The following is a 27,700-nucleotide window of genomic DNA, read 5'->3' as shown; positions in this document are numbered from 1 at the left end:
AGCCGCAATTGAAAAAGGGATAGTGAAAGTTTGTGGAATGAGTGGAAACCAGTAACAGGAATTGGAGCTGCACAGGTGGTGTGGGACTAAAATGTGGACTAGACACAAAGAAAGTCAGGCTTGTAAGCGTGCTTCTTTCTGCATGTTTTCCTACCTTCAGTTGAGTGGCGGTTGTTGAAGGCCAATAAACGAAGCTTGGAATTGCCTGCCCCATATTGTTTCACTCTTAAGTCGACTTTGCATACTCTTCTTCCTACCCCCGCCCCTTTTTATTCGGAAGGCGTGTTGGCTGTTATGTCTGCTATTGTGCATCCTCTCGTGTCCAAAGGTTTAGTGTACTGCAGGTTATTCTTGCTCTACTCAGCCTTCAACCTCTCATATGACATAGCTCTTTCATGTTCTTTAGTTCCTCATATACAGCCTCCTGTTGCAGAAGATTTTGGTTCAGGTATGCTTAAGGGGCAGTATGCCCTGAGACTCATCTGGAATCACTCTATGGTATGACACTTGTGGACAATTCTCTTCCCTACTTGGGGCTGTGGAATGCATTGTGAAGGACCAGTTCTTTCAACCCCTTCTGATCGACTTTAGGGCTTATAAGGTCAACTGTGGCTCGGTCTCCTTTGTGATATTTTCTACTGCCTGGGTCTAGCCATTCACTGCCCTCTTCACTTGGGGGCAGCATATAGCATCACTCCTACTGTGATACTTGTTCCCGTTAGAAAGCATTTGGGCTTCATCTTAGGTCAGTTAACCTTAGTTCCCAAATTCTGTGGTCTATTCAATTGCTTTTTTCCTTACCTTTATTTTTTTGCAATATTTGTTAAGGCGCCTACACAACAAATGGTGTCTCAAGGTGCCACAAGACAAAAAAAGGGTGGGGGAACGAAGGGAGAAAGTTAACTATAATGGTACTACTAGGCCTTGTGACATTCGGATTATCTAAGTGCAGTAAGAAGTGTGAGGGGCAGCAAGGTTTGAGCCTCTTGACCAATATTTCTCAGTGTATACAATAGATACTACTGCGCATATTTTCTTTATATGTATCCCCTGTCAATTTACCGGTCCTGTCTACAACAAGTATGGTCAACAGTATTTCCCAAGGGTTAGTTGAGAGGTTTTTTTCCAGACTTATTTTATGGTGTACTCAGCACCTGCAAAAAGAAAACAGGAGGCTCCATTCCAATGAATGCGTTCATTATTCAAAACCTTTAAAACCTGAACTGCTGCAGCAGATTTGTTGTTTTCCATCTACGCGGGCAAATCTAGTGCACTTGCATGAAACAACAAAACAAAGGTGTCTGCGGTGTTCTCGGGCACATGGGTGTCTGAAATGTGTATCATTCCCATCACGCTGCTTGTGGATAGTCGGCACATCTGGAAAACCCTGAATAAACTCATCCCAGGCGCCATCTGTTAGATTCCCTTCCATTGGATGGGAAGTCATTTTCATTTCTAATAGACTGCATCATCCCAGATTGCTCATCTTGATAGACTCTCATAGCAGTACAGACTGGACTAGGGGTGCAGAGGGTAGACCGAAAAGTAACCCTAAAGAAACCCTGGAGAACCACTCTACCAAAATGAGTGTACTCCACAGACTGCAAGTCCAAACAGATGCTTTTGGAGAAGGTATGCAGCAAGGAGCAAGTCGTCGTCTGGCAAATATCCACAAGTGACCCCCCCTCCCCAAACAAAGCCAAAGTGGCAGACATCCCTTCAGTAGGATGAGCCCTGAGGGACTACCTTTTCTTCTCTTGAAGAGCACTCAGATGCAGAGCACAATCCAACTTGAAATAGTCTGTTTAGTGACCGCATTCCTTAGATGGCCCTTAGCAAAAAGAAATACAAATTTGATTGTTCTGGCGAAAATCAATTCTAGCTATGTAGAAACTGAACACGCCTTTGGGGTCAAATCTGTGTAGCTTCTCTTCCTCTTTACAGAAATGAGGAAGCAGATAAGGGCAACTGAATTTATTTTTATTTTCACATGAAAACTCAATCCTTGCATCCTGAACCTTCCGTGCAGGAGGAATTCCGTTCAGGGATCTTGTAGCTGGCATTCTAGTTGGTTGGAATGGCTGATGTTTAAAGGGACATCTTTGTATTGTTTTTTCCCATGCAAATCCTTCTGGCCCAAGTGCCTAAAAGTGGGGAATCTTCCTGGCTAGGCTTTCCAACTTGGCTCCCTTTCTGGGACCTCACTTCCTGCAGCTGCCTCCATCATGGGACCATTCCTTGCTGGCTATACAGAGCTTTTTGGCCAGGGCGTTCCATAACAACCCTAAACGGACAAGGAACCTTGGCTGGGTTCTTCCATTCTCCCATCTTCATAGCTGCGGAGACTTCTGCCTAGTGGTTCTTTCACCCAGGTGTCCATGTTGGTCTTTACATTGTCTAGATCCTTGGTGCGTTACGGATTTGAGTCCGCTCTACACAGAGTGACTTGCCACACCTAAACCAGACAACATTGTTCTCCCTCTGCAACCGGCCTTTCCTGGGCTAATGGTTCACAAACCCTGGGCTGGGACGCTAGTCTCTCTTCAAACTGGTTGCCTCTTCCGCTGCATCTGTGGGATAGGAGAACCTACATCATGTTCCCACATCACCCCTGCAGACCTATGAGATTGGCACCTAGGGAAATCTTAAAATCCTTCAAAGTGATTTGCTAAGGTACATGCCTGAACAAATTAATTCAGCAAAGGGGGCTGGAGTTTTTAGAACAAAAATGATAATTTTAGAATATACCAATGTTTTATTATAGATGTTGGCATAATAAAATCATTGCAGTACACCCTGTGCATGTACTTTACTCCTAAATGTACTGTCTATTGGCCCTTTGGCCTGTTTCCTAGATTCTTCCAATCCATTTCTGATCTCCCTTCTAGAACTAATGTAGGCCTAGTACTTACCCGTTTGGTTGGATTCCTAGGTTTTGTCAGAGTGAACAGGATTGAAGGTCTTATTCCTTTACTGTTTTTACCTATGTACTTGCTATGCTCGTATTCTTAAGTACTTGACAGTGTTCTGAGCTTTAATGCAATCCCAAATGAATGTGTAAATGGCAGACATTACTTACCCAGTCTTTTTGTGGTGTGTACCTGTTTAGTCTTATGCTTTGCATAGGCTGCCATTTTATATTGTGTTCTTCAAAGTGTGGGAATGGCCCCACTAGGGGGGCGCGCGGCTTTTCAAAAAGGGAGTAAGGGGACTGCTTTTCTTAGAAAATATAAGCAGATATGAGATCAGGGGAGGGCCCAGGGACACTCATTTTTCTCAAGAGGGGTGGGGGCCCTTGACAACAATGTGTTAACTCAGGAGGGTGTGGGTGGAGGGGGTGGGATCATCATAAAAAAGTATGAATACCACTGCTCCACACTGTACCCATGATGCTCCGCACATCCAACTGTACCTTGGTGCGAGCCCAAAACCAGACTGCTCTGTACGTTGTTAGGAAAGATTTCTCTTTTGGCAACATTCCCTCCATAGTTTATATGTACCCCCTATTCTTTGTTTAGTTTTTCTACCTGCTCTGACTTTTTGAGTGGAAGGAAAGCTTTCAAGCTTCCTTTCAATTGCTTTTTGTTCATTTGTTATGGGTAAACTGATTGTTCCTTTAGAGTATCAGGAAACTAGGTTTCCCTTTTTGTCTTTTACATTTTGTAACTTTAACATTGCACCCAGCATCTCACCAGGCAGTGCAGTGGGGATACTCTTGTTTTTATCACCGTAGCCTTCTACACTGGGGATTTTTTTGGTTACTTTTTATGTGCCTAAAGACAAGCTGGTGGCAGTAACTATATTTCTACCATATTTGTGTTATTTCTAGTGGGCACATTCATTTTTACCACGCATGGCTACTAAAACATGACTTGTGCCTAACTTTGCTTGTTCTTTGGCCATATTGTTTTTTGGCCTTCCTGTCTGGCCAGCTCAAGCAATCTCAAATTAGTTCATGAACTTGCCCCTGGCGTGGGTAAAAAAAGTGTGTAAATGTGAGTGTGTGTAAATGTGAGTGAGTGTAAATGTGTGTGAGAGGGAGAGTGAGAGCGCGCGCGCGTGTGTGTGTGTGGTACCAGAATAAGGAATCAGACTAAGATGTGAAATGCAGAAGGGTGTTTATTTAAATATGAGAGAACTTCCCTACATAAACAAAATCTAATGCTGCTTGTCAAAATGTCCTAAAGAAATAGTCCTTAGTCCAAACCCTACATACTATCTGGCCCTACCACTTAGAAAAAAAAACAGAACAAAAATCTGGACCAGAACAATAGCCTCTATCCTTGGGGTTTGCTCGGCTCAACTACTGGAACCTTTTTCCAAGAGATGGTTTTAACAGTTTCTCACAAGGCGGTCTTCCCGCCACTCTGCAGGCTTTGCTTAGATCTTTATATGGTTCCACCATATTCCCTCCTTTGCATGGAAAAAAGGTTCTCTTTAATGCAATGCCACAGTTTCTGACTTGGTATGATAAAATGTTCCTTTCTCTGGTTTGGGCACGTGAACCTTCCTGGTCCTCTATGTGCAAAGTCCTGCTTTTTGTTCTTTATATTTCCACGGCCACCCGAAAGCCCTTTGGTCTTCAAGTACACCTGCTTTAGCGGGGCCTCGGTTGGACGTTTGCCCGTTCAGGTTTTCCTGGCTCCCATAACATTTTAGGCTTTCCCTGCCTATGTCCCCCTTTCCAGGACTCCCCAAAGTCCTTTGATTCTCAATTAGAAAACAGGGTCTCTGCTGGACATTTGTCCGTTCTGGTTTTCCTGGCTCCCTTAACCTTGTAGGCTTTCCTACCCTTGGTTACAGCTGTTCACCCCGTGCAGATGCGTTCTCTCTTCAGCAGCATTTGCGTCCCTTGTTTTTCCCTGTTCGGCAGCTGATGCACTTCTCATGCCGAGATCAGGTATCCCGTTGCGGTCTGGTTTCGGCATCTGTTAATAGGCCCCAGGCACACCACGGTTTCCGTGTGGCCGCCCGGCTGGCAAGATGGTCATTTTAACATCTACATCTCTCTCGGCTTAGTTGCTGTCCAGAACGCAGGGCTTCCAGCGTCTTGCTTGCTCCTCACGCTACTGCTCACTCCGTGTCTAGCGTGGTTCCACCCCTCCAGGACGTCACCCCCATCAGAGGCTCGCCTCTGCGTACGATTCTCTCTCCTCTATTCCAAGTTCCTTGTCGTTTTATGTATGTCATCACAAACAAAATGGGTGTGTCGCTGCTTTGACTGGAGTTCAGGCAAGATCAAGGGTTATTAGAGGAAATTTCACAATTTGGAGAGTATAACACAGAATTAAAGGTCTTTCCGGTTCCCATGTTACCCATGAGGGGATGGAACTGTCTGGTTGAGTGAAACCAGTAGTTGTCCTTGATTGGACAACTACTGGCTGTTTGAATGGTGCAGATCATTACCATTGGTGAGCTTCCAAGCTGGCTTTTGGATAAGAAGTGGACTCCTGGAGCCATTTGTGCAGATCAACGTTGGAGCAAAGAATCCCTCATAGAAGAACAGCCTACTGAAGAAAACTCCCAAAGAGGCCCTGCATCCTTTCCTGTGTCGGGCTCAGAGAAGCCTTGGCGGACTACACGATCTGTAAAGGCCCTGTGGTGCTTCAACCCCAGGACTGGTGGGACCTGGACTGTTCCTATTGGAGAATCCCAATTGGAACAGACGGTTGATTGCTCTTTGGATTTTGTTTTTGCAAATTTGAGGGGACTAGCCAGTCGTCCAAATAAGGGTACACTGGGATTGACTGTCTCTAGGCGCGCCGCTACCACTGCTAGTACTTTTGTGAATACCTTTGGGCCTGAGGCTATGCCAAAAGGGAGAACCTTTAACTGGTAGTGTTCTCCTGCTATTCAGAAGCGCAGATAATTTGTGGGCTGGGAACATTGAAATATGAAAGTATGCATCTTTCATGTCCCATGTTGCATTTAATCTCCGGTTTTAAAAGGGGAACTACCTCCTGAAGCGTTGTCATGCAAACCTTTTGAGGCTTGACATACGTGTTCACTGGGCGCAGGTCTAGCACTGGGATTACCTGGTTTGCTGGGACAATCTCTATGGCGTCTTTCTCCAGCAGGGCTTCCACTTCCTCCAATAATATGTGCCTTTCTTCCCGTGTCATTTTCCTGCGTTTTGGCAGATGGTTGGGTGACTTTCGTAGAAGTTCTATACAATATCCACCGCCACGGTGGACAACACCCACTTGTCTGACATGATCTCGAATGTGTGCGTGAATTGTGAGATGCGACCTACTGGAGTGGCATGGGATGGGACCTAGAGTGGAGCGTTATTGTTGGGGTGGGGTGGAGCCTCTGCCTGAGGAGGCTCTACCTCTGCTCCTGGACCTTTTATAGCCTCTTTGAAAATTCGAGGAGGAGGATTGTCCCTCTGAGCTGACCCAGGATGATTGGTTACCCTGGCTGTAACCAGAGGAGCTTTCAGGGACGTGCCCACAAAACCACCTTGTGTTGGAAGACCTGCTTCGGCCAATCGGCTCGTTGGTAAGCTGACCAAGAGATTTGAGGGCGTCATTCTTTCTTGGCACTTTTCAGGACATAATCCACTGCCTTGCCGAACAGGGCCTTAGGCTCGATGGGCATGTTGAGCAACGTGGCCTGCGTTTCTAATTTGAACCCAGACTCCCTAAAACAAGCATGGTGTTTGATTAGGGTGCCCTCGGCTTTGATGTGGCCTGCGTTGTCTGCAGCATCTACGTTATTCTTCAAGCGGCAATTGGATACTTGCTTGCCCTAAAACACAGTTTAGAAGTTGAGACTACAGGGGTTCTGGGACTGCTTAGTTGTTCCAGCTCGTCCCACTTAAGGCAACCACAGCCAGCCGGGGAGGTGGCATTGTTGGCTATTCCAGGTTGGTAGGCAGCCGAGGAAGACACCTTCTTGCCAAAGGTGTACATCCTTTCATTCTATTCATGTGGTGGGGCATCTACGGAGGCCAGCGGGGTGCATGCCCTTTTCCTTCTAGTGGTAACAACTAAGGAATCTGGTTTACGCCGATCCCTGATGTACAAGGGGTTTGTAGGTGCTGGTCTGAATTTTTCGATATGAGGCTTAACTGCCCTTGTACGGTTTGGTGTGAGAAGAGAAGGCTGAATACGCCTCTGGATGGATTGCAAGAGGGGGATACATTGAGTGGCAAATTGCTTGTCACACAGAATGGCCTCCACAAAGTGTTTGTCGACTTGGGCCTCCTGGTGTCTATTTTAAAATGTTGAGCAGCCTTGAGAAGGAGCACAATATATTGAAGTTGGTTATCGACTGGCTGGTCTTGATGATATCGTGGCTGGCTGGTCTTGATGATATTGTGGCTGGATGACGTAGACGTCATAATAATATTGGTCCTGGTCATCTTGGTCTGCTGAATCTCCCTGAAATCCAGGGTCTATAAAGTAGAGGTATTGAGAGGAATCGTGGTGCCTGGAGGTGACCTGGGTCTGGGTGGAAGAGCTGGACTGTGAAATGTTTAGACATGGCTGGGAGGGTTCATCCCTGGCCATCCGTTTAGCCAGTTTAGGGCCTTGAGGATTTTGAAGTTCTTCAGGGTGCTGGTCCATGAAGTCTACAAAGCTGGACATTTTCCTCATAATGCGATCAAAGCTCTCTGGGGTCCACTCAGTTGAATTGGGAAATACTGAGGGGGCAGGTGCGTCATGTAAAGGAGTTTATACTTTGTGGTGCAAAATCCCTGAAAGGGTGTCTACAGAGGTAGAACGGCCATCATCTTCGAGGGTAGGGGGCTTGGACGTTAAAGGCGTCAACAATTTGGCTGTTTTCAATGTCTTTGCCTTTAAGAGGCTGGCAGCGACTTGTTTCTTGAGGAGTTCCCTCATTTTTTAAGAGGGGACGTGGTACGCCGAAGTGCCTTTTGACGCATGCCCATCGCCGCGTGAAAAAAGGGCTTTTCTTTTTTAGGTGCGTTGTCTGAAGCAGAATTCTGCACCTTTTTCGGAGGCCTGTCGTGTGGCAAATGAGAGCGCCATGGCCCAGAGGACAGAGACAACTTGGAGGACCTCTCCTTTGACTGCGCGTGTCTTTCAACGATCGAGGGATATGTGCTTTGTGTGGAGGTAAGTGTGCATGTCTGGACCGTCGGGTGGTGTCTCAGTCGCAGGGCCGCTGGCCTGCTTCATGGAGACAGGGGCCGCCACGTGGGCTTCCATCGAACCCCGGTTACCCTCAGCGTCACTTAGGAAGTCGATGATGCCCTTGCTGGATTCCCCGCCATGTATATGGAGGTGTCAGCCAGCATGGCGTTTGGTTTGGCGGTACTATAGGGTTTTTGGGTGGAAAAAATTGCAAGACTTGTAGCTTTTCTCTAGGTGGTCCCTTGGCAGACAGTGGTTGCACACCCTGGCATGTCGTAAGGGAATTTCCTGTTGCAGGAAGGGCAACATTTAAAAGACGTATTCTCCATTGCTAATGGAGAGGGCAGTGCAGCGACAAAAATGAAGATAAGGGGCCAGAAGAAGCATTGTCTTAAAGGGTCCAAAGTCTATTTTATTTATTTATATATTTTTAACGTGCCGAAGCTCGCAAGCATCAGGGCGCAAACAAAAACACATGGACTGGTATGGACACAGGACAACGAGAATGGAGGACACATGTGTCCGAAGAGAAGAATAGTCACAAGCTCAAGTGCTATTTGAAGAGGGCAGTTTTAAGCTGCTTCCTGAATTTTAGGAAGTTGCTTTCAAGTCTGAGATGGCGAGGTAGCTCATTCCATTTTAAGATAGCTTTGGTGGAGAAGGCTCTGCCTAAGTCCATAGCTTTTTTTTTGGCGGGCCAACTTCCAGCAGTCCCCGATTTTCTGATCTGATGCTCCGACTGGGTTCGTACAGTTTGAATCCCTGTTTTAGGTAAGCCTGGGCCGTTCCATATAAGCAACGGGTGGACCAGTGTCAGAATTGAACGTGATGTGTTTCTCCACTGCTAACCAATGGAGGTCCTATCTGTCATTTGTAATGTGTTCTCTTCTGGATTTGCCTGTAATGGATCTAACGGCGTTGTTTTGTATTGTTTGACATTTTTTAATGCATTTCGTGATGGCTCCCAGGAGCAATGTGTTTCCATAATCGAGACGTGACAGAATAGTAGCCCGAGCTATCGTGGCACTACTCAGTGGAAGTAAAGAATCTGAGGGACCTTGACGCGTGAAGGACCATGGGTAGAGTAGACGTCACACTAGGGCTAGTATTACCAACACGCCCAGTCGACGTCCCTTTCGTGTTTGGAAAACAAAATCATGTAATATTCTGCGACTACCACTAGATGTCAGCCTTTGCACAGCATGTGATCTAAGCAGATCCACCAGCCTCAGAAATATGTTCGAGTGTTGTGCCCTATCACCTGCTTGTTACATTGTTTAGAGTGTGTTAAGGCTTAGAATAAATAACTATTTTTCATACATTACTGTCTAAACTGAATTCTGTGTTTCACTATGTGGACTCATTGCGGACCCCTGACCCTGCTCCTGAGAATAGCCTTGACTACTCTACACGTTTACCTCGATTGGGTTTTGGCTAACAGCTCAGAGTTCCCCTGTTCACTAGAACCAAGGTGGTTCCTAAAATCTGTGCACTAGGCTAGATTCTAGAAATCCAGTTTGGCAGTTATCTATTGAGAGGTTTTTGGTCCAACCTTGTGCACGCAGGATAGTTCTCCGTACAACCCTCAACTGAGAACTGTGGAAATAAACCTCCCTAACATGGAGTCACACTTGACAGTATTCACAATTAAAGAGAATAGCATTGTTCAATGATAATTATCACCTTGGTGAACAAAGAATTTCACTATGTAGGCAATACACGGCAGGGCCCAAGTTGAGTAGAGATTTGACTGTCAAAATGGCTTGTTTAGGGCTAACAGACCTATACAGGGCATCAAGAGTTACTAGGCTAACATTTAACGTCCATTGGACAACCTGGTTAGAATGTCCAGAGCATCTTAAATGGTAAATCTGTTATATATGACTACGATTACATTGCAATAGAGATCTAATTACAGCTATTATTGGACTGCAATGGGGAAATTTGCCTGCTTTCTGAATCTTCGGTATTGGGTAGAAAACTGGGTTATCAGTGCTCTAAACTCAAGAACTTTCCAAATGTTTACAGAAGGCTTCCCATCCCAGGAACGGGGGTCATAGATTTAGTATTTGCATTGAGAGCTCCAGATTTCCTCATCCCCCTCGCTATAATCCTACAACATGACTATGGGAAAAGCCAATCTATGGGGCGGCAACTGGAGTACAAATGTAGTTTTTTTTAACGAAGTCAGGTGGTTGCACAGCCTGTGCCTTCCTCCCCAAGCTTTGCTCCTTCATCTTCTCCCACAAGGGTTGGGACCGGAATAGACACTGGGAGGGTAGGGGGGTTTGCTTTTACCTGTTTTTCTCCTACGTCTTTTGCTTTTTTTCTTTAATTCTCCACCTCCCCCTATGCCAGGCCAAAAGGGGTGTTCAGAGTATGCATCGTGTGGCTAGCACTTAGCGGTAACAGATCCCCACACACTGACTGAAATACTGCAGTCTGGACCATTGTTTGGATTCAGGTCTTTTATGATGAGCACACAGCCAGGACCCTCGGCAGGCATCTCAAGTGGGCGTTTAAGACACTGGCATTCATCTACACAAATTCATCAAAGAAAAGTAGTCCAGGAAGAAGTGTGATCTTTCTAGGGCATCCAATGGCAGTGGATTCCTGTCTGGGTATCCTCAGGGGGCACTAGCAATCCTCGTAATACCAGGGGAATCCCTAGGTTCTCTACTCCGGGATTAAAACCAGTCAATCGGAGGTCCCCTGATCTGGGGGGTAAATTAACCAGACGGAAGCCAGAGATTTCTTCAAGGCTAATTTAACCAGCTTAACTAAAGATCCCCATCAAGGGGCTAAAAACACCAGCTTAGTCTAGGCTTCCAGGCTTTCACTAAAATTATTGACTTTTTGGTTGAGGGTTCACATCAAAGGGATAAACTTGCAAGCCTTTGGACAGGTGATCCCTGTGAAAACTCTAAATGTACTGGTTCTGCCAATGTTACCCCAATTGGGACCAATTTTATCACCAGCTACTAAGAGGAACCCAGCTCAGGGATTTATCAGTCTAAATGCCAATCCGAGCCAAGTTTAGTAACTGGCATAGCCAAGGATCCTCATTCTAGATTCTTGTGGCAAAAAGGTGGGGGCTTTGTCGAGTCCTGCTATTTTGAAGCAGGAGGAAATTCTGTACTGCCTCGAAAAAACAAATGACAAAACAACAAGGCGGAAAATGGCAAATTTCATTGATCGAATGTTATGATATTTGTGCACTTTAAAAAAAAACATTAGATGGAGGTTGGGTAAGGTAATAAAAATGTTGGAGGATGGTGGACTGGGTGCGGTGCTCCTCCCACCCCCCTTTAAAAACCGAAAAAGTGCAAAACACACATTTTTCAAAATGTGTTTAAAACAAATTCAAGCATCCAAAATGGTGGATGAGATGATGCACATCCAGGAATGCAAGTCCATTGGGATCAGGCATGGGTACCACACTCTTCACAGAGCCCTTCTCCCCCACCACAGTGTGTTCAGTGACCTGGAGAATGCCATTTGTGCCTAATTGCTCCACATCATCCCTGCTTCGTTATGTGAATCTGTTGTTGGGAAGCCCTTTACGGTAAACATTTTCCATGAGTTTGTGGGCTTGACCAGCTCAACATCGCCTCTGTCCCTGGCAAGGATAGTTTTGTCTGGAGGTTTCAGAAGTGAACAAGCCTGGGCTGTTTGAACGTTGCAGATCCTTACCATTGGTGGGCCTGGGCTAGCTCCCAGCCTCAATCTAAAATAAAAGGAGAGGTCCTGCTGCTATTTGACAGACCATCATTGAAACCAAAACTTCTATGACTAAGATGTGCATGCTGACTCCTCCTGCAGCTGGCCAGCATAGACATCAATGTTTGGCCCAGTGAAGCCCTTCTATGCCTGATCTAAGAAGAAACTAAATAAAATTGCGGACAACCATGTTTTCCAGTGTAGACATAAGTGTATTTTTTGTTACTGCTGAATGCATATTAGGCACAATAATTTTGAATCAAGGAAAAAAAAACAATCCCAGATTATGCTGATGCAGCCCTTATTAATTTGTGTTCTTGGCCTCGTAGTCCTATATTTATAGTGGAAAAGGAAACCTATACATACAAAAATGCAAAGAATCAAATAAAGACTTGGTGGGCTTCAGCTGTCCAACATGGGGCAAGATAAAGAGTTTGAATTAATTTTGAATCCTAAAACATGCACTATCCAAAGTTATGGAGTCATGAGAGGAAGGGGAAGGAGCATGGGAGGGGGGGGGGGCGCAGGTTTCCCTGCATATTCATTTTTAAAGGTACATGCAGGCCAAATAACCGAGAAACCTTTTTAAAAACCACTTGTGAGAAACAAAGCTTCTCATTACACAGATTACAATGAAGCCCTTGGCAAAAATATAAAGTTTGCATAAGGGGACGGTTACATGGATTCTGGAAGCATACAAAAAAAGATGGATATTTAATTCAATGGGGATTAGGGATTGCAAATCCGAGACATAACACTGCTTTTCTTTAACCAAACTATCAAATTTTGCCATTTTCACCTTCATACACACATGAAGCATATTCCAGTTCCTCAAAGAAGAAATTGAAGCGCAGCCCAGGGTATAGCACAGGTGACAGACAAGTACGTAATTTGGTACCTTCCTCCATATACAGCCCTCTAATTCGACAAAATCAATCTTCCAAAAGCGTAGTTACCTCACAACCATATAGTACGACAGGTACCACTTTTTGTTTATAAAAAGTGATCAGCGGTCGTACAGTAAATCGACAGTACTTTTTATAGATATGAGACATTTGTGCCCTTAGCTGTATTGCTTTCTCTTGTATAAAGTTAGACGATACGGATCCAATTGAGGTTCTAACAAGGATGAATCCTATGTATTTCACTGAGTGCTCCACAACCAGAGATTTCCTTTCCATCAACCAAGTAAATAAGTTTCGACAGTAACATTTGCAGACCCAATTGTGTCCCGTCTAACAGCAGAAGATAGTCAGCGTAGCTCAACCAGTGACAACCATGGTCATCAACTTGCGGTGCGATAAAAGAAGCCGGGGCCAAAAACTCTCCCAAATCAGATATGTAGAGATTGAATAGGCAGGGGACAATACACACACTTGCCTTAAACCTCTTGCAGTCTGAATAGGCTGGGTCACATAGCATCACTTTGAGTGCTGGATTTCTTTTTTTATCTTTTATAAAGCGTTATACAGAATCAAAATACATTACATTAGAACAATCAACATTTATCAGAATTAATTTCCTTTTCGTTAAAATCATGATAGATGTAAAAAGAACAAACTAAAAAGCTTAATAAACCCCCCCGATATAAATGAGAATAAATAGTAAAGTACTGCTTATTAAGAAAAGAGAATCACATATAATAGCAAGAAAGAGGGTCCTCGAATCCTAGGCTATACTTAACCTAGGCCCTTTCCAATCTATTCAATATTTCCTCTAAACATTTTATTAGTGCAAATATCAATTTAAGGTCAGACTCCCCGTTCCTAGCCAGGAGCGCACTTAGAACATCCTTCCTGGGAGATTTTGTAATTTCTCTCAACTTTGGGCAATAAATGGGCAAAAAATGACTAAATGCTGTAATGTTTCTACAGGTTCCCTACATAGCCTTCAAGAGGTCTCTCCTTCGTTTGGCCGGGTGTATTTGAGTAGACCCTCTCTGGTATGGAGCAGGTTAAATCTAAATCATATAAATGCATGCTAGGAAATCTAACCAAATATTTAGGTACATTGTTTAGTGCCTTAATCTCGGCAATAGCAAAGCAAGTAGAGGGAGATTTAGATTTTTCAATTGTCGTAATCCAATCCTCCAGCCAGATTTTCATTTTGACTGCATCAGGATTGGATAACAGCAGATCTTCCGTAGCATTTATTTTTGCTAATATTCCTGTACAATGCTCGACCCAGGACTCCACATCCCAATCCGATCGCATTGCCTTCTTTTTTCCCCCCAGGATATTGAATTGAGGAGGCAAGCTCTCTAATAAGAGTTTACGGTAGAGAAGGAGGGCTTTCCACATAACCAAAGCATACAGGGACGCCAACCCTAGCTTGTGTCTCGTCAGTGCTATAGAGGTACAAAGTGGCAACCAGAGGATTCTCATCCAGAAAAGGCCCTCCAGTTTAGGCCAGATGACCCATGCTAGGCTTAGAGAAACTCCCCACCATACGTCAGAACAGGGGTTACCTTTTGCTTGTAAAATATAAGCGCTGGCATCAGGGAGAACTTTATGAATTTCCTAATGATTACACATGCCTGTGTAGCCAGATTCCTGGTCTTTGATCTTAATTCCATCACTCGCTTAGCGTCACTGACGCTTGGATTGATGTCAATTAAAAGTTATTTCACACTGTTTTCAACAGTTATTGGTCCATTCTCCAGGTGCCAGACACATTTTACTTTTTTATTCCCCCTTAAATTTTTGAGGACCAAGATTGCCGATTTAGACACATTAACTATAAGACCACTGGCATGAACATATTTGTGTAACGTGTTTTGTTTGCGTTGAAGGCCAATCTGTGTCTGGTCCACAACAATTAAATCATCTGCATAAAATAACCACACAACCTGTTTGCCATTAAGTCTTGGTGGAAATGAGCCGCCCCCTCCTAGAGCCTCCTTAAAATCTGTAATAAACAAATTAAAACGTTCCCGGACTATGGACAGCCTTGTTTTAGCCCTCTTGAGGTCATCATTATTTTTAGAGAGGCGTCCATCTCGGGTGAGCTTCACCCGCATAATGGGCGAACTGATGCCTCTAGGGCAGTCCCATGAATCTAATTTTGACCAAAGCAGCTCTCGTCGAAAGCTTGTGCAAGATCGACAAAAGCAATGTAAGTTTGCTTCCCGCTCGTAAAGCTCTAATTTTAAGAATTTTTTTTTATTAATACTGTGTATTTTAGTTTACAAAAAACGTTTCACACCAAGAACAAATATTAAATACATCTTATAAAATCCTATTTTACTATCAATCTTTCAAATGTATCTCTTCCAAATCATCCTAAAAACATAATACCATAACTCCTAATGTTATAAACTTTCTCTTTACATATATAAACTCATTATTTTCCTTAAATTTTCCAATTAGCAACTAAGTTTAAATTTAAAAAAAAGTGTCCATATCCCATCATGCAAATGCCTCTGTACACCTTAAAGGACGTTACCCACAATTTCTCAGTATTATACACCACTCTTTGTGTATTCTGATAGTTCCAATACAATTTTTTGCACACAATCCGCCCAATAACAAATAGAACTCAGCAAAGGGACAGTTCCATATGACTACATGCAATTACTACACCACTGCATAAACCATCACCAAGAATGGTTATGAGGTTACAGGCCCCCGCTGCATGCTTTCTAGTAAAAACACTTCAATTTTAAACAATAGTCTTCCCAGTGAGCAGATAAAAGATTTGTTCGGATTACCCATATATTTTGCCCACAGTGACTATGGCAAATGCTGTATTCATAACATTGCTTACTGCCAGGCAGAGTTTTCTATCATTTTTAAAATGTGGACAATAAATCACTAGGCGTTTGATAGATTCAGGCTGTGATCTTACACAGCAGAATCTGTACCCATTATATTGCACATATCTGTTGTCTGGAAAACACTAAATATACATCAATCTGGGAAGCTTTTTATTTGAGAATGCTGCAAATTTCTGAAATAAATGATATGTACCAATTCCTTCATGAGCTTCAACCCAGTCCTTCTGGTATAATTTCTTTTTGGCATATCTCGGTCTTAGAAAAAAATCCACTCCAGTTATGTTAATCCGTTTTAATGCACTTTACATTCTGTTTTTGAACATATCAACCGACTGAGGCTGTAAATTCTGAATCATTTTTGCAAATTGATACATTTTAATCTGCTGGGGTTATAGCATTTTAGCATAGGTATTTAATTGACGCCATAAAAATTGTGCCGATAAGCTGCAAAGACCTAATTTTATCCGAATACACGAGTTTCGAACCAAATTTGCCAAGCCTAACGTTTGTTTCCAAATACGTGCTTGGATAGAATTTAAGATATCAATAACGTGACGACATAATTCTAAATCAAATTGCACAATTGCTTCAATTTTCAGTAAATAGAAATGCATAGCTGGATTTAGAGAATCTGAACACAATCTTTAATTGCAAAATCAAAGGTTGTGTTCTCAACACAAGAGATTTGTGCCAATGATGTTTTTTGAGCACACGTTGGATGCATCATTGCTCAAACATCTGATTGTCAACATCCTCTCTAATGGAACATCATTAATTGTCCAAGTGAAAGATACAGATTTTTTTCACCATTAAATACTAGGATCTTACACTTGCCTAAAGGAAAATGAGGCAAACGCCTGCAGTTTATTTTGCAGACCAAACGGTGTCTTGTCAAAGAGTAAGATATCATCCGCATAGGCTAACCAGTTTAAATGTAAATGACCTAGCTTAACAGAAAAGCATAATGCTGGTTTCCAAATGTCTTCAATGTCGGCCAAATACAGATTGAACAGAGTTGAAGGAAGTTTGCAACCTTGCTTCACCCCAATACATGTGGCTATTTTATCTGTCACATCTCCCTAAAGATTGATTCGTACTTTGTAAAAAGTATACTTGTGTAATAATGCAACTATTTGTATGACTGTCTCAGAAAAACCAAATTTCTGTAGCTTTGTTAACAAAAGATTGCTAACCACACAATCAAAAGCCGAACACAAATCTAGAGGCCATATAAATGGAGTCTATCAAATTTTTCTTAACTGAGTGTAACAAATGCAACAAAACAGTCGCATTTAGAGATGTGCCCATATATTTTCGAAACCCAGTTTGATATTGGGATAAGCTGTCAGTTTCTTTTTATATGCTTTTCAAGTTCATATAAAACTAGAATGGTGAAGACTTTGTAAGAGGCGTCTATGAGGGCGATCAGTCTATAATTCATGGGTTCTGAAGGACTACCCTTCTCATAGATGGGAACGATCAAAGATGTATGCCACGACTGAGTAATAGTGCTGGTGTTAAAGATTTTCAAATTTTAATATAAGAATTTTGGCCCAAAAAAGAGCATCGGTTTTCAATGCACATGAATGAATGTTTAACAGGAGAAGGTTCAAACTGCATCCTACCTCTTTCACAAAGCCAGAATGTCTTAAATCGAAATGACCCGACTCCTTTACCCATTTCTTCAGCATTATTAGGATGAAAGAAGCAAAAACGTTCCCTAAGACATTCATGAGCGCAATAGGGTGGTAATATTTTGGGTCAAGCCAATTACCTTGTTTTAAAAATAGGAATCACCACAGCTTGTCACCAGGATTTTGGAAGCTTGTCACTAGATGCTATTTTAGGGAAAAGGGTCATACAAAAGTTAGCCCATTCTTCAGAAGCTCTTTTGAGCATGAAATTGGAAAGACCATCTGGGCCTGGTGCCCTAGGATTACTACCCTTCATTAGATTTACGTTCTCTTCTCTAGAGACTGCTAAGGACCATCCACCGCTTCAGTTAATCTGATCACTCCTAGCGACTGCTCTCAAACCACCATGTTTTTGGTAGAGGGCTCAAAAAAACCTTACCCAGTCTTGCTCCTTAAATGAGTTAGACACCAGGGTCCTCTGTGAACCCCCACGCTTCATTTAGCAGCAGCTACAGGCTTCTCGAGTCTCTAGAAGATAATATTTTGAGCATTAGCTCAGAGTGCATCTGCAATGTAATGGCTTTATTTGATAAAAGCAAATTTTTATAGCGCTGTTTCCTTTTCTTACGATTTTCACCTCAGTCAGACTTCCTGGAGAGGATTAGTCGCCTGATGGTGCTTCCAAGTTTGCACCTTTTGGCTACCACCTTGTAGTCAAACTGAAGTTTTGGCTTAAATGGTGTCCTTTGTCCCTCTCCCTTGATCTCCCAGTAATCATTCGGGAGTGACAATCATTTTTCTGGTTATTGGCAGCTAAATCAGCCGTCAAGCGACTATTCAGAGATACTACCTCATCAGGGTTTAGACAGAGGCGATTTATGCCTTGCACCACTTGGACATTAACATCCCATTTATCCCCTGACTTATCAATCAGTTGGTACAACGTCAGCTGGACTAAATCATGGTCAGTGTGTGTCATTGGGATAACCTTGAGCGTATTCACAAAGGGTGCAATTCCTGGGGGGGAGGGTGGGGGTTTGGGTAAAAGTAGTTCTCGTCTCCTCGGCTCCACGTCACAGCCCCTGGAATGTCCTCAGGTGTGTGGCCATTCAACATAAAAACCACGCTCTGCCATTTCCTGCATCCAGATCGCTGTTTTGGGTCTTTTCTTTTTCTCTGCCATAATTGTGGAGCTAAATTTAAGTCTCTTCTCCCCTGTACTGACTGTTCATATTCAAATCACCACAAATTATTATACTCCGTTTCTGCACTTGATAATAAAATCATCAATCACCTTCATTAACAAATTCAAAAGCCCCAGATCAACCCCTCTAGTGGATTCCAATAGATATGGATGACCATCAGATGGAAAGATGGACCTGCAAATCTCCCCTCACATTCCATTAATATGGTTTGCATACAGGGGCTTTGGCTAGTAGATTTAACAGATTTTACGCCAAGATCTTTTTTAATTAAAGTGAGGAGGCTTGAGCTCAAGTCTTCCTCTTCCCTTCTTAATAGCAGGATTTAGAAAAAGATAAAATCCCTCGGCTATGGGCGCCACCAATATCCAAGTCTCCTGTAGGCATAAAATATCAAAACCATTAAAACCCTCAGTCGTATCATTAAACAGATGGGTGAAACAACTAGTATTCCATGAGGCCACCACCAGGAGATTGCAATCGGCGGTAGCCTGGCGTTCAGTCCTATTGGTGTTGAGGGTACGAGCAACCCATGCCCAGCTTTCTTCTTCAAGGCCACTGTTGGGGGCTGCCGAATTCACCACTGTTGACCTTTTCAACTTTGGCAGTTGGTCAAAGGTGACTTTAATCTGGCTCAATGCCACTGATTTTGTTGCTTTGGTGTAAGGTCCTATAAGCTCACGAGGTGCGGCCACCTCTCGCTCGCTTTGATGACCCAAGATCCAGGCTCCGTCTTCTTTACCTGGGGCTGGCAGGTGCCTTTCTCTGCCCCATGTATGGCATTTAGAGTCCAGATGAATCTTTTTACTGCTCAGATCAAACCCCAGAGGCCAAAGCTGTCCAGCGACCCCCATAAGAATGTTGGAGACAATTTTTGACTTTAAGCGTAAGCAAACAATCACATTTCTGAGCGATGGGAAACTCGACTACCGCAATATCTCCTTAGGCTAAAGCCTCTAGTGCTGGGATGTGATGTAGGAGTTTTAAAATGTTTGTAGGGTTCATTTGTAACTCATTTGCTGGCTGCAATCTGACCAAATATAATTTAGGTATTTCAGTCATGCTGTCTCTCAACTTTGATCCCATTGGGCCGATGAATGTGTCTTGCTCATTTTGGGACTTGGGCAGTAGCTCCTCTTTAGGTGGTATGCTTTGAGCCAAGCCATTTAAAAGTAGGTTGCACGCTTGTGCAGTATTTCTCTCAGGTGGGCGTAGGCGCTCAAACCTCACAGCCCATATTTGTTACCACCTTTTTGCGTCTCTTCCAACGTCAAATAATTGACTTTTAAGGGGTCAGGTGGTTGGAGGCCGATGGGAGCCTACATTTCAATGTTAGTTGATGGAAATTGGTCGCCCAACACCTCTTGGCCGACCCCCCAGATAAACAGGCAAGCGGCTCCTGGTCGACCTCATCCATCTCGTACACTGATAAGTCCTGAAGCTCCTGGTCGATTGGGTTCAGGGACGTAATCACCACAGCATTATCCTCAGCAAGGCAAATATTCGGCTCTCTCCTCTTTTCCGTCGGAGTAACACTTTGTGGTCTTTCGATCATCGGCTCTATATCGGGATGGTGAGGCTTAAGATTTTGAATAAAGATTCTAGAACCGTTCAACTTAGCAGAATTTTTAGGAGGTTGGTTCTTGGATTTTTTTTTAATTGTTGTTTCGAGCCAGGTGGAGGGATAATTTTGCTGCATTTCTATGGATATGGACAAAAATATCCACATAGATGCTCCGAAAATGTCCAACTGTTAGGTTTCTGCCACAGAATGTTCCTGTCCCCCAAGTCAAAAGCCAGGCTAAAGTCCACCATTGCTACGTAAAGGATGTCAGCACCTTTATGTCCTGCTTGCTTTATTAAGGTGTTTATAACCAGACCATTGATATCTGTGCTGATGCCCTTTTGGACACTGTGGAATTTCGACAAGATGTTAGTCGATTAAACCCATCTCTCTATTTCCTGCAATAAACATACAGAGACGATCTTACTCTCAACGTCCAGTAACGTAATCAAGCAGAAGCTTGATGCATTCGATCTATCCCCTTTCATTTATAAATTGTAACTATGTTAGAAAAGCACCACGATGCAGGGAGATTTTTAGTTGTTAAGATGTTTTCAGGAAGAGTACCAGAGCCCAAATCCATCGGTCTGTTTCAAGAATCATATTACTCAGTCCATTAGGACCGGGAGCTAGTGAGTTAGATGCCAATGTGATAGCCTTGTACACTTGCTCTACAGAGATAGTAACCTCCCAGTTACATTTTTATTTCTCTTGCCATCTTTCCAATACCGTCGCCTGAGATAATTTGCCAAAGTTTTCCGACCATTTGACTTCTGGGATAGGGTTTGTTAATGCTCCCCATGGACCACCTTCCTTACCAATTACCATGAACCAGAATTTTGTAGCATTTATTTTCCATTAATGCGTTCAGCATGTGCTCTCCATCTTTATGGGCCTGTAAAAACCTATGGGACTTAAGCCAGTTTTTATAAAACTGCCGTAACTTCTTAATTCCTTTCAGTTTTTGTATCATCTCCAGTTCACAAAGATTGACCCTTGTAATGTCTGCTCTCAATTGATTTTTTTCTATTTTGTATTTCTGCATTATAAGTAGCAGTTTGCAAAGACATCTTTTTGTTATTTAAGTTTTTGATGCACGCTTTGGCCGCCATTTTATCAATACATGGTTGAAAGTATTCCACAGAAAAGAGCAGGATTATGTATGTCAGGGAGTTAGAAAGCCAAACAGAGTGCAATTTCCGATTTAATAATATTGATGCACTCAGAGTCCAAGAAATACGATTGTTTTGCATGTTGGGGGGGTTTTATTTCTGCATGTGGATTGCACTAATGGATTAGTTAAACACTTTAAGTCAGTTTTCCGGATTGAGTGATCACTTGCACTATGCTCATGGCCTACAAAACTCAAACACAAAAATTATAAGAAAGTGTAACAATCTATCCAGGATTTAGAGACATCCCTGTGCCACGTAGGCGAGGCCGTGATGTCCTCTTTACCTGGCCATTAAGGATATGCAAGTCCCATGCCATACACACATTTCTGCACAGAACACTGCATTCCCTTTGTTTCCCCGGATAGCCTATATCTTTAGGAACCCCCAGCTCAGCAAACAATTCCCTTGACAAACAATTAGCATTCCAATCCCTGGCCATTATAATGCATCCCTCCGGGACCCTCTGTATAGATGATTCTAAGATCTCAGATTGCTTCAATGAGGTTGATACGTACAGAATGCGAGGGGTGCCAATAGATATTGATGATCAGAATCTGAGTCACTCCGATACCTTTAGTTAAACTGAGTTCGACAGCTACCACTCCTCTAATACTCTGTGGCCAGGATTTTCACTATGACGCTGAGGTGCTCCTAATCACTGATAAAATATCTCCAGAGGGCCTCCCCGCCCAGAGTATTTACTGCCAGTTGGGTAAATATCATGTATCCATCACAAACCAGAGGCTCAAGAGTACAAGTCTCTTGAAGTAAGATGATGGTGTCTTGAGTTGAGAATGCGAGTGATTGTGTTATCATGTAAGAGTTTAACATAACCTCTAATATTCCAGGATGATATTAATCAATTAAGTTGTTGTTTTAGAGGATGATCTAGATTTGGGCCTGGCTGGGCACTTCAATGGTTCTCCGAGTAGTAATTCTGACTGAAATTCCATGTAAGGAGAAATGCGGGGTGCTCAGTTCCACTCTTCAATAACTTTTGGAATAGTTACCTGTTTGTTAGTAAAAATAATGTTTCTAAAGTTATCACCTTGGGCCCTCGAAATTCTCAAGTCACTTTTCATGGCAACAGTCTTGCTTGCTTTTAGAGTCGTTACTTTTGAAACCCTTGGTATCCTACCCAGAATGAAATGCAGTTACATCAACACAAATCAAATCCTAGTAACCTGAGTGCCTCCACTTCTTTCAACAACATAGTAAAAACAGCTTGAGAAGGAATTTTGATTACGACAATTTCTTTTATCATCAAAGAACTCAACCAATGCTGTGGCATTAACAGATATCAATTTTAGCATGTGGATCTCATAGAACAAAGCCAGAATGTTCGATCTGTTCACTGTGAGCTCCTTCTGGTATGCCAGATCCAATAAATAGTCCAAGATTAAAAATGGATACGAATCGTCCGCCCAATTATTCACGGCAGTCGTTTGTATGTTTCCACATGCATTTTGCGTCCCACCTAAAGGCTGTGAAAGGTCCCCAATAGCTCCCAGTTTAGAATATTTGCAACAACTTCCTTCTCCTAACAAAGTTAAGGGAGCACGATTTTGAGTTGGGAATAACAGCATCACAGGAGCCGTTAAATTACTATCCTTTCCCAGACATGTAAGCGGGGTCAATTGGTCCCTAACATATTGCGTCTGCACACCTCTTTCGCAAGCTTTTTGAATCGTAATGGGCATAATTCTCCTCTCACTAACTTTACATCTACTCTGTGAAACTTTACCAGCAGGATTAAATAAAGAGATGCTAGGGCCCGGTTGGGAGATCCTGTTATGTTACCCAGGTCACACTGACTATTAAAAACACCTCTTTTACACGGGTTGTTGTTGGGTGGTCGGTTAGTAAAGATGCAGGTAAAATATTCCTTCAATCTCCTTTTATCTGTGAGCAAGATCCCAGGATGGAAGCTGGAGGGATCTGTACATTCAAGTGGCCATCCCTGTTCGCCACCTGCATTGCATCCTGGGAGGTTGCTGCCAGAGTGGTGGTCCAGTAGTCTGCGTGACTACTCAACGCCTGAAGTCACCTCTACACCAGAGGCCTTTGGATGTCCTCCAATGGTACCAAGACACAAATACAGAAGGCCCAGTAAATTCAGGAACACCTACAGTAATCCCAGAGTGTAGCTGGTATAAATACCTGTTTTTCGTTTTCCTCGTCTCATTAGGGTTGTACAGGACTTGCCTCGCCTTTAACTGTGGTGATCTGTGGCCAGGTATCCTCAGCTGAGTCTCTTAGGTGGTTGGATTGGAAGAGGGCCTATTTAGAACATTTGCACCCAGGGAAAGGCGCTCAGCCAATCAGGTGGCTAGAAATGCCACAATAAACCACCTGCATTCTCCAGCCACCCGAGGCCCGTCCCCATGTTGTGCCATCTTGATTGTGGTGAGGCAACAGGGATCCCTACTCTCGGGTTGGTGGGTCGTTACCGGCCATGTATGCCCTCCAACGTGGGAGTGATTTCTACATTCCTGCTGTTCCTATTGTACTTTGGTACACTTACAAACAACCTGTTGGCACAAGCCAACAATTGTTTAACTTTCTAAAGAGACACCTAGCCTCCTGAAAAGACTTTGGGATCGGGGGCTCTAGGGCACTATGCCGAACCTTTTCCAACTAGGCAAAGGCTTTTAAAGAATAGTACTTTAGTTTTCTGTGTTTTGGATAGTATTTCCAACTACTAGAATTTCAGCCCATTTATTTGTTCTCCAACTATTGGTTACTTAACCGATTCTATATTTTTATTCACTTGCTTTGAAACATTTACAGCATTCTGAAAACTGCTTCTAACTATATTTTAAAAGTGAAGGGATTGTGCAGAGCACATTAAGGCGAATGTGTATATAATAGTGAATGTTTGAATGTGTTGCTTACCTGTGGTTTTTTCGTTGTTGTGTGTCCATAGCCTAAATAAATAACTTTCATACATTACGCCTAACTTGCATTAAGAGTGCGCTGTGTTTGCTTAACTGAATCATTCACCAGTCTCACACCCTACCAAGTCTAATCCTTGCTGTTCAGTCATACTACCCATAGTTTGGCCAGACATTAGTGCTTGTCTCGATTCGTCAGAATAGGCTGGCCTCTCAGAATCTGTCCACAGGGCTAATTGTGAAAATCCATCTTATTCATCCACACAAACAAAATTACAGGGAACATACCATCTTGCTTATTTCAGATAGGATCCTATTCAGGTACGAAAGTGTCGACTAAAGGACATTGCCACCTTGCTTTTCATTTAATTTTAATATATGAATCCACTTGTCCCAAGGTTAGCGCTGCTATTTAGTGGACATTTTCAGATAAAGCTCTAAAAAGGGAGCAATTTACCCAGGGACAGGAATCACATTTTACTGAAATCCAAAAATCCCAATTGTATGAAGTCACTGCATGCACACTGTAAACAGGACAAACTCATCTTGATAGGTAGCATGAAATACTGGCAGGCTTCTTTTAAGTGAACCAGCATTATGCTCAAACCTGAAGGATCACTTATAATGAAATGCATTAAAAAGGTATGTAGATACTTTATCCCACACTTACATAATTAGTTCACAGCCAATAAAGTAACCTCTTACATTTATTTTACTTTCTTTTTACAAGAATACGTTTGGTTAAAATAAAATCAGAATTAAAAAGATTCTCCCGAACACCTAAGTTAAGGATTTACATCACATTCAGCCTTTTTGTTAATGGATTTAATGTTTTGATCCTTTATTCAAAAGCCACAGATGAGCTTCCACTATTTGTGTGTGCCCAACATCGTGCGCACTGCCTTGCGCCCGGTCACACGACCCACTTTGCCCACTGCTGGGGCATTCTTTTGTCTCTGCCACCCTCCCCAATATGGCCGCCACCTGTGTTGCACCAACAGGCACTGGAGTGCCTGCTACACTTCCTCCTCCGTTGCAACATCCCTGATTGGCTATCGCCTCTTATACAACCAATCGGCTAGCCGGCAGGCTGGGAGCCGGCCCACCCCACAAGGCCTTCACTAACGGCTCCTGTCTGAGCCTGTGAGGGCCTGGGAGAGCGAGGAGCGGCACATCAAATAGTCTCCTATGGACAGACGATCCAGTAAATTATCTTACCAATCACCTACCCGCACCATCCAGCGGCACCTTCTGCCCCAAGTTCCTCTAAGGACATGCCACGCACCTTCCACAACGCTCTCAATCTCCTCACTGTCGCTTAAACTGACATTGGAGGCACCTACAGCCACTGTGCTGTAAGGGGCACACCCCTGCTTTAGACCGAAAGGACTTCATATGTGTATCCTCCAAATTGATTTGTTTTGTAGCCCGCCCTATCAAATTGATTGTAGGTGTGTATTTTAGCCTGCTGATCCACCAAATTGATGTATGATTTGTAGCCCGCCCTATCAAATTGATTCCAGTAGCCCGTCCTAACCTCATCCGCACCATAGGGCAAACAGTCAAACCCACCACTAGGCCTCCATGACCCATCTGACTATGCAGCGAAGGGTGTTGCAAATGTCCTCACAGACCTAGGCTTCATACACTGCGTCGCAACCCCTACACATCTCAAAGGCAGAACCCTGGACTGGATAGTTGACAACAGCCAAATCACCATCACCTCAAAGAATCCCTGCCTTTGGTCAGGCCATCACGTCATTGCCTTTACCTTCCCCTCACTCAAACAAACCACACCCACCCCTTCACCACTGCCACCTACTTGGTCACGAAGGTCAAAATAAATTTCCAAAGAATCCATCTCCCCCCACCTCACGCCCCTAGTTCTGGAAAACCTAGCCTCAAAACAAACCTAAACATCCAATTGAGATCTACACAAGCGCACTAACCAAGGCCATAGACTCCGTAGCGGTGTCTAGTCAAATGGTCGACAGACAAATGGTCGACACAATTTGGTCGACAGGACAAATTATCAAACTTTTTTTAAATATATATATATATATATATATATATATATATATATATATATATATATATATATATATATATATATATTTTTTTTTTAGGTTTTCGTTTAGGGGAAAAAAAGGGTTTTTAGCAACAAAAAAAAGGGGGTTGGGGAGACCCCCCCCCCCAAAAAATGTGAAAAAACAAAAAAAATTCGACCATTTGACCTGTCGACCTTTTGGTGTCGACCATTTGTCCTGTCGACCATTTAGATTCGACCAAATGACCTAGAACCCTCCGTAGCCATACTCCTCCCCAGAAAATCAATCTACAGACCACCGCAACCCCTGCTTCACCTTTGAACTCCAAGAACTTCACTCACAGAAAACACAACCAGAAGCTCTTTGGAAAACCCCCCTGAAGAACACCCCAGACTGACCTTCAATAAGATTGATAAAGAATATAAACGAGCCATCACAACAGCTAAAGCAACAATCTACAATGCCAGAATAGCCAACGCAAATTCTCTATTTGGCAAGAAACGTTCAAAATACTAAGAGAACTTGAAAACCTTGCATCACAACCCTCACCGATCAACAAAGACTAAACCTGTTGCACAAATCTACAGAACGCTAAGGCGCAAAAATCCGTCTTCTCCAGAAAAAATCCCCACAAATCGAAGGTAAACGAATGAAGACTAGTCCTATCAACACTCACCCCACCATCACTCCTCACACTACACCCACCTTTTGCTTTAGAGAAGTCACGGAGCTGGAAACAGCCAATATCCTCAAAAACCTGAAACCAATCAAATGCAAAGGTGACCTATGCCCAGCATCAATCATAAAAGACTGCTCAACAGCTCTAGCCCCTTCATCACAAAATGTATCGATTCCTCATTCGCCACAAATCTTGTCCCAACAGAATTCAAAGAATCATGTGTCCTCCCACTACTAAAAAAAAACCTAACTAGACCCAACATCTACCGCCCCATCACCACAGTACCTTTTCCTGCTAAAAATCCCGGATCCAGCGGCATACAACCAAATCCAACATCACTTTGAATGCAATCACATCGTAGGGATGCAACAATCAGGTTTCCGTCCTGGCCATGGCATCGAAACCGCACTACTGGACCTTAAGATCCAAATGGACGCCTTCCAGGATGAGCAAATCAGCACTCCTCCTTCTACTAGACCTGTTGGCCGCGTTCGACCTAGTGGACCACAAAACTATGCCATCACCTTACAGCCTCATCCCACTTCTCCAAGGAAGCCTCACTTTGGATCGCCTCCTTCGAAGAAGGAAGAACCGTCAGTTTTCTCTGACGCGGACAGCGCCCCGCCCATCATATCCCATGCGGTGTCCCCCAAGGATGCGTCTCCCCATCTCTTTATAACATATTCACCAAGTCCTTTTTTGACGACCTCTGCATATCCTACACAAACTAAGCCGACGACATCCAAGTCCTTCTCTCCCCTGGCAGGCTCCTACGACACAGACTCACTAATGCTCAACAGAGCATATCTGACAATCCAGTCCTGGATGGCGTCCAACTACTTGTGTCTAAACAAAGATAAGACTGAGTTCCTACTGGTGGGCTCCTCCGCAGTACTAAAGAAACTCG

General features: G+C 43.4%; 1 protein-coding gene across 1 annotated transcript in view; it reads right to left on the bottom strand.

Moving 5' to 3' along the window:
• The window catches only part of XPO4 (exportin 4), a 1,090,854-nt gene that overhangs the window by 228,941 nt on the left and 834,213 nt on the right, over positions 1–27,700 (bottom strand). The window lies entirely within an intron of this gene.

Source organism: Ambystoma mexicanum, chromosome 7q (genome assembly GCF_040938575.1).
Source record: "Ambystoma mexicanum isolate Mex_15411 chromosome 7q, UKY_AmexF1_1, whole genome shotgun sequence".
In the NCBI taxonomy this organism is placed as follows: Eukaryota; Metazoa; Chordata; class Amphibia; order Caudata; family Ambystomatidae; genus Ambystoma; species Ambystoma mexicanum.
The sequence above is the reverse complement of the archived record's forward strand: the minus strand, read 5'-3'. Positions and strand labels throughout refer to the sequence as shown.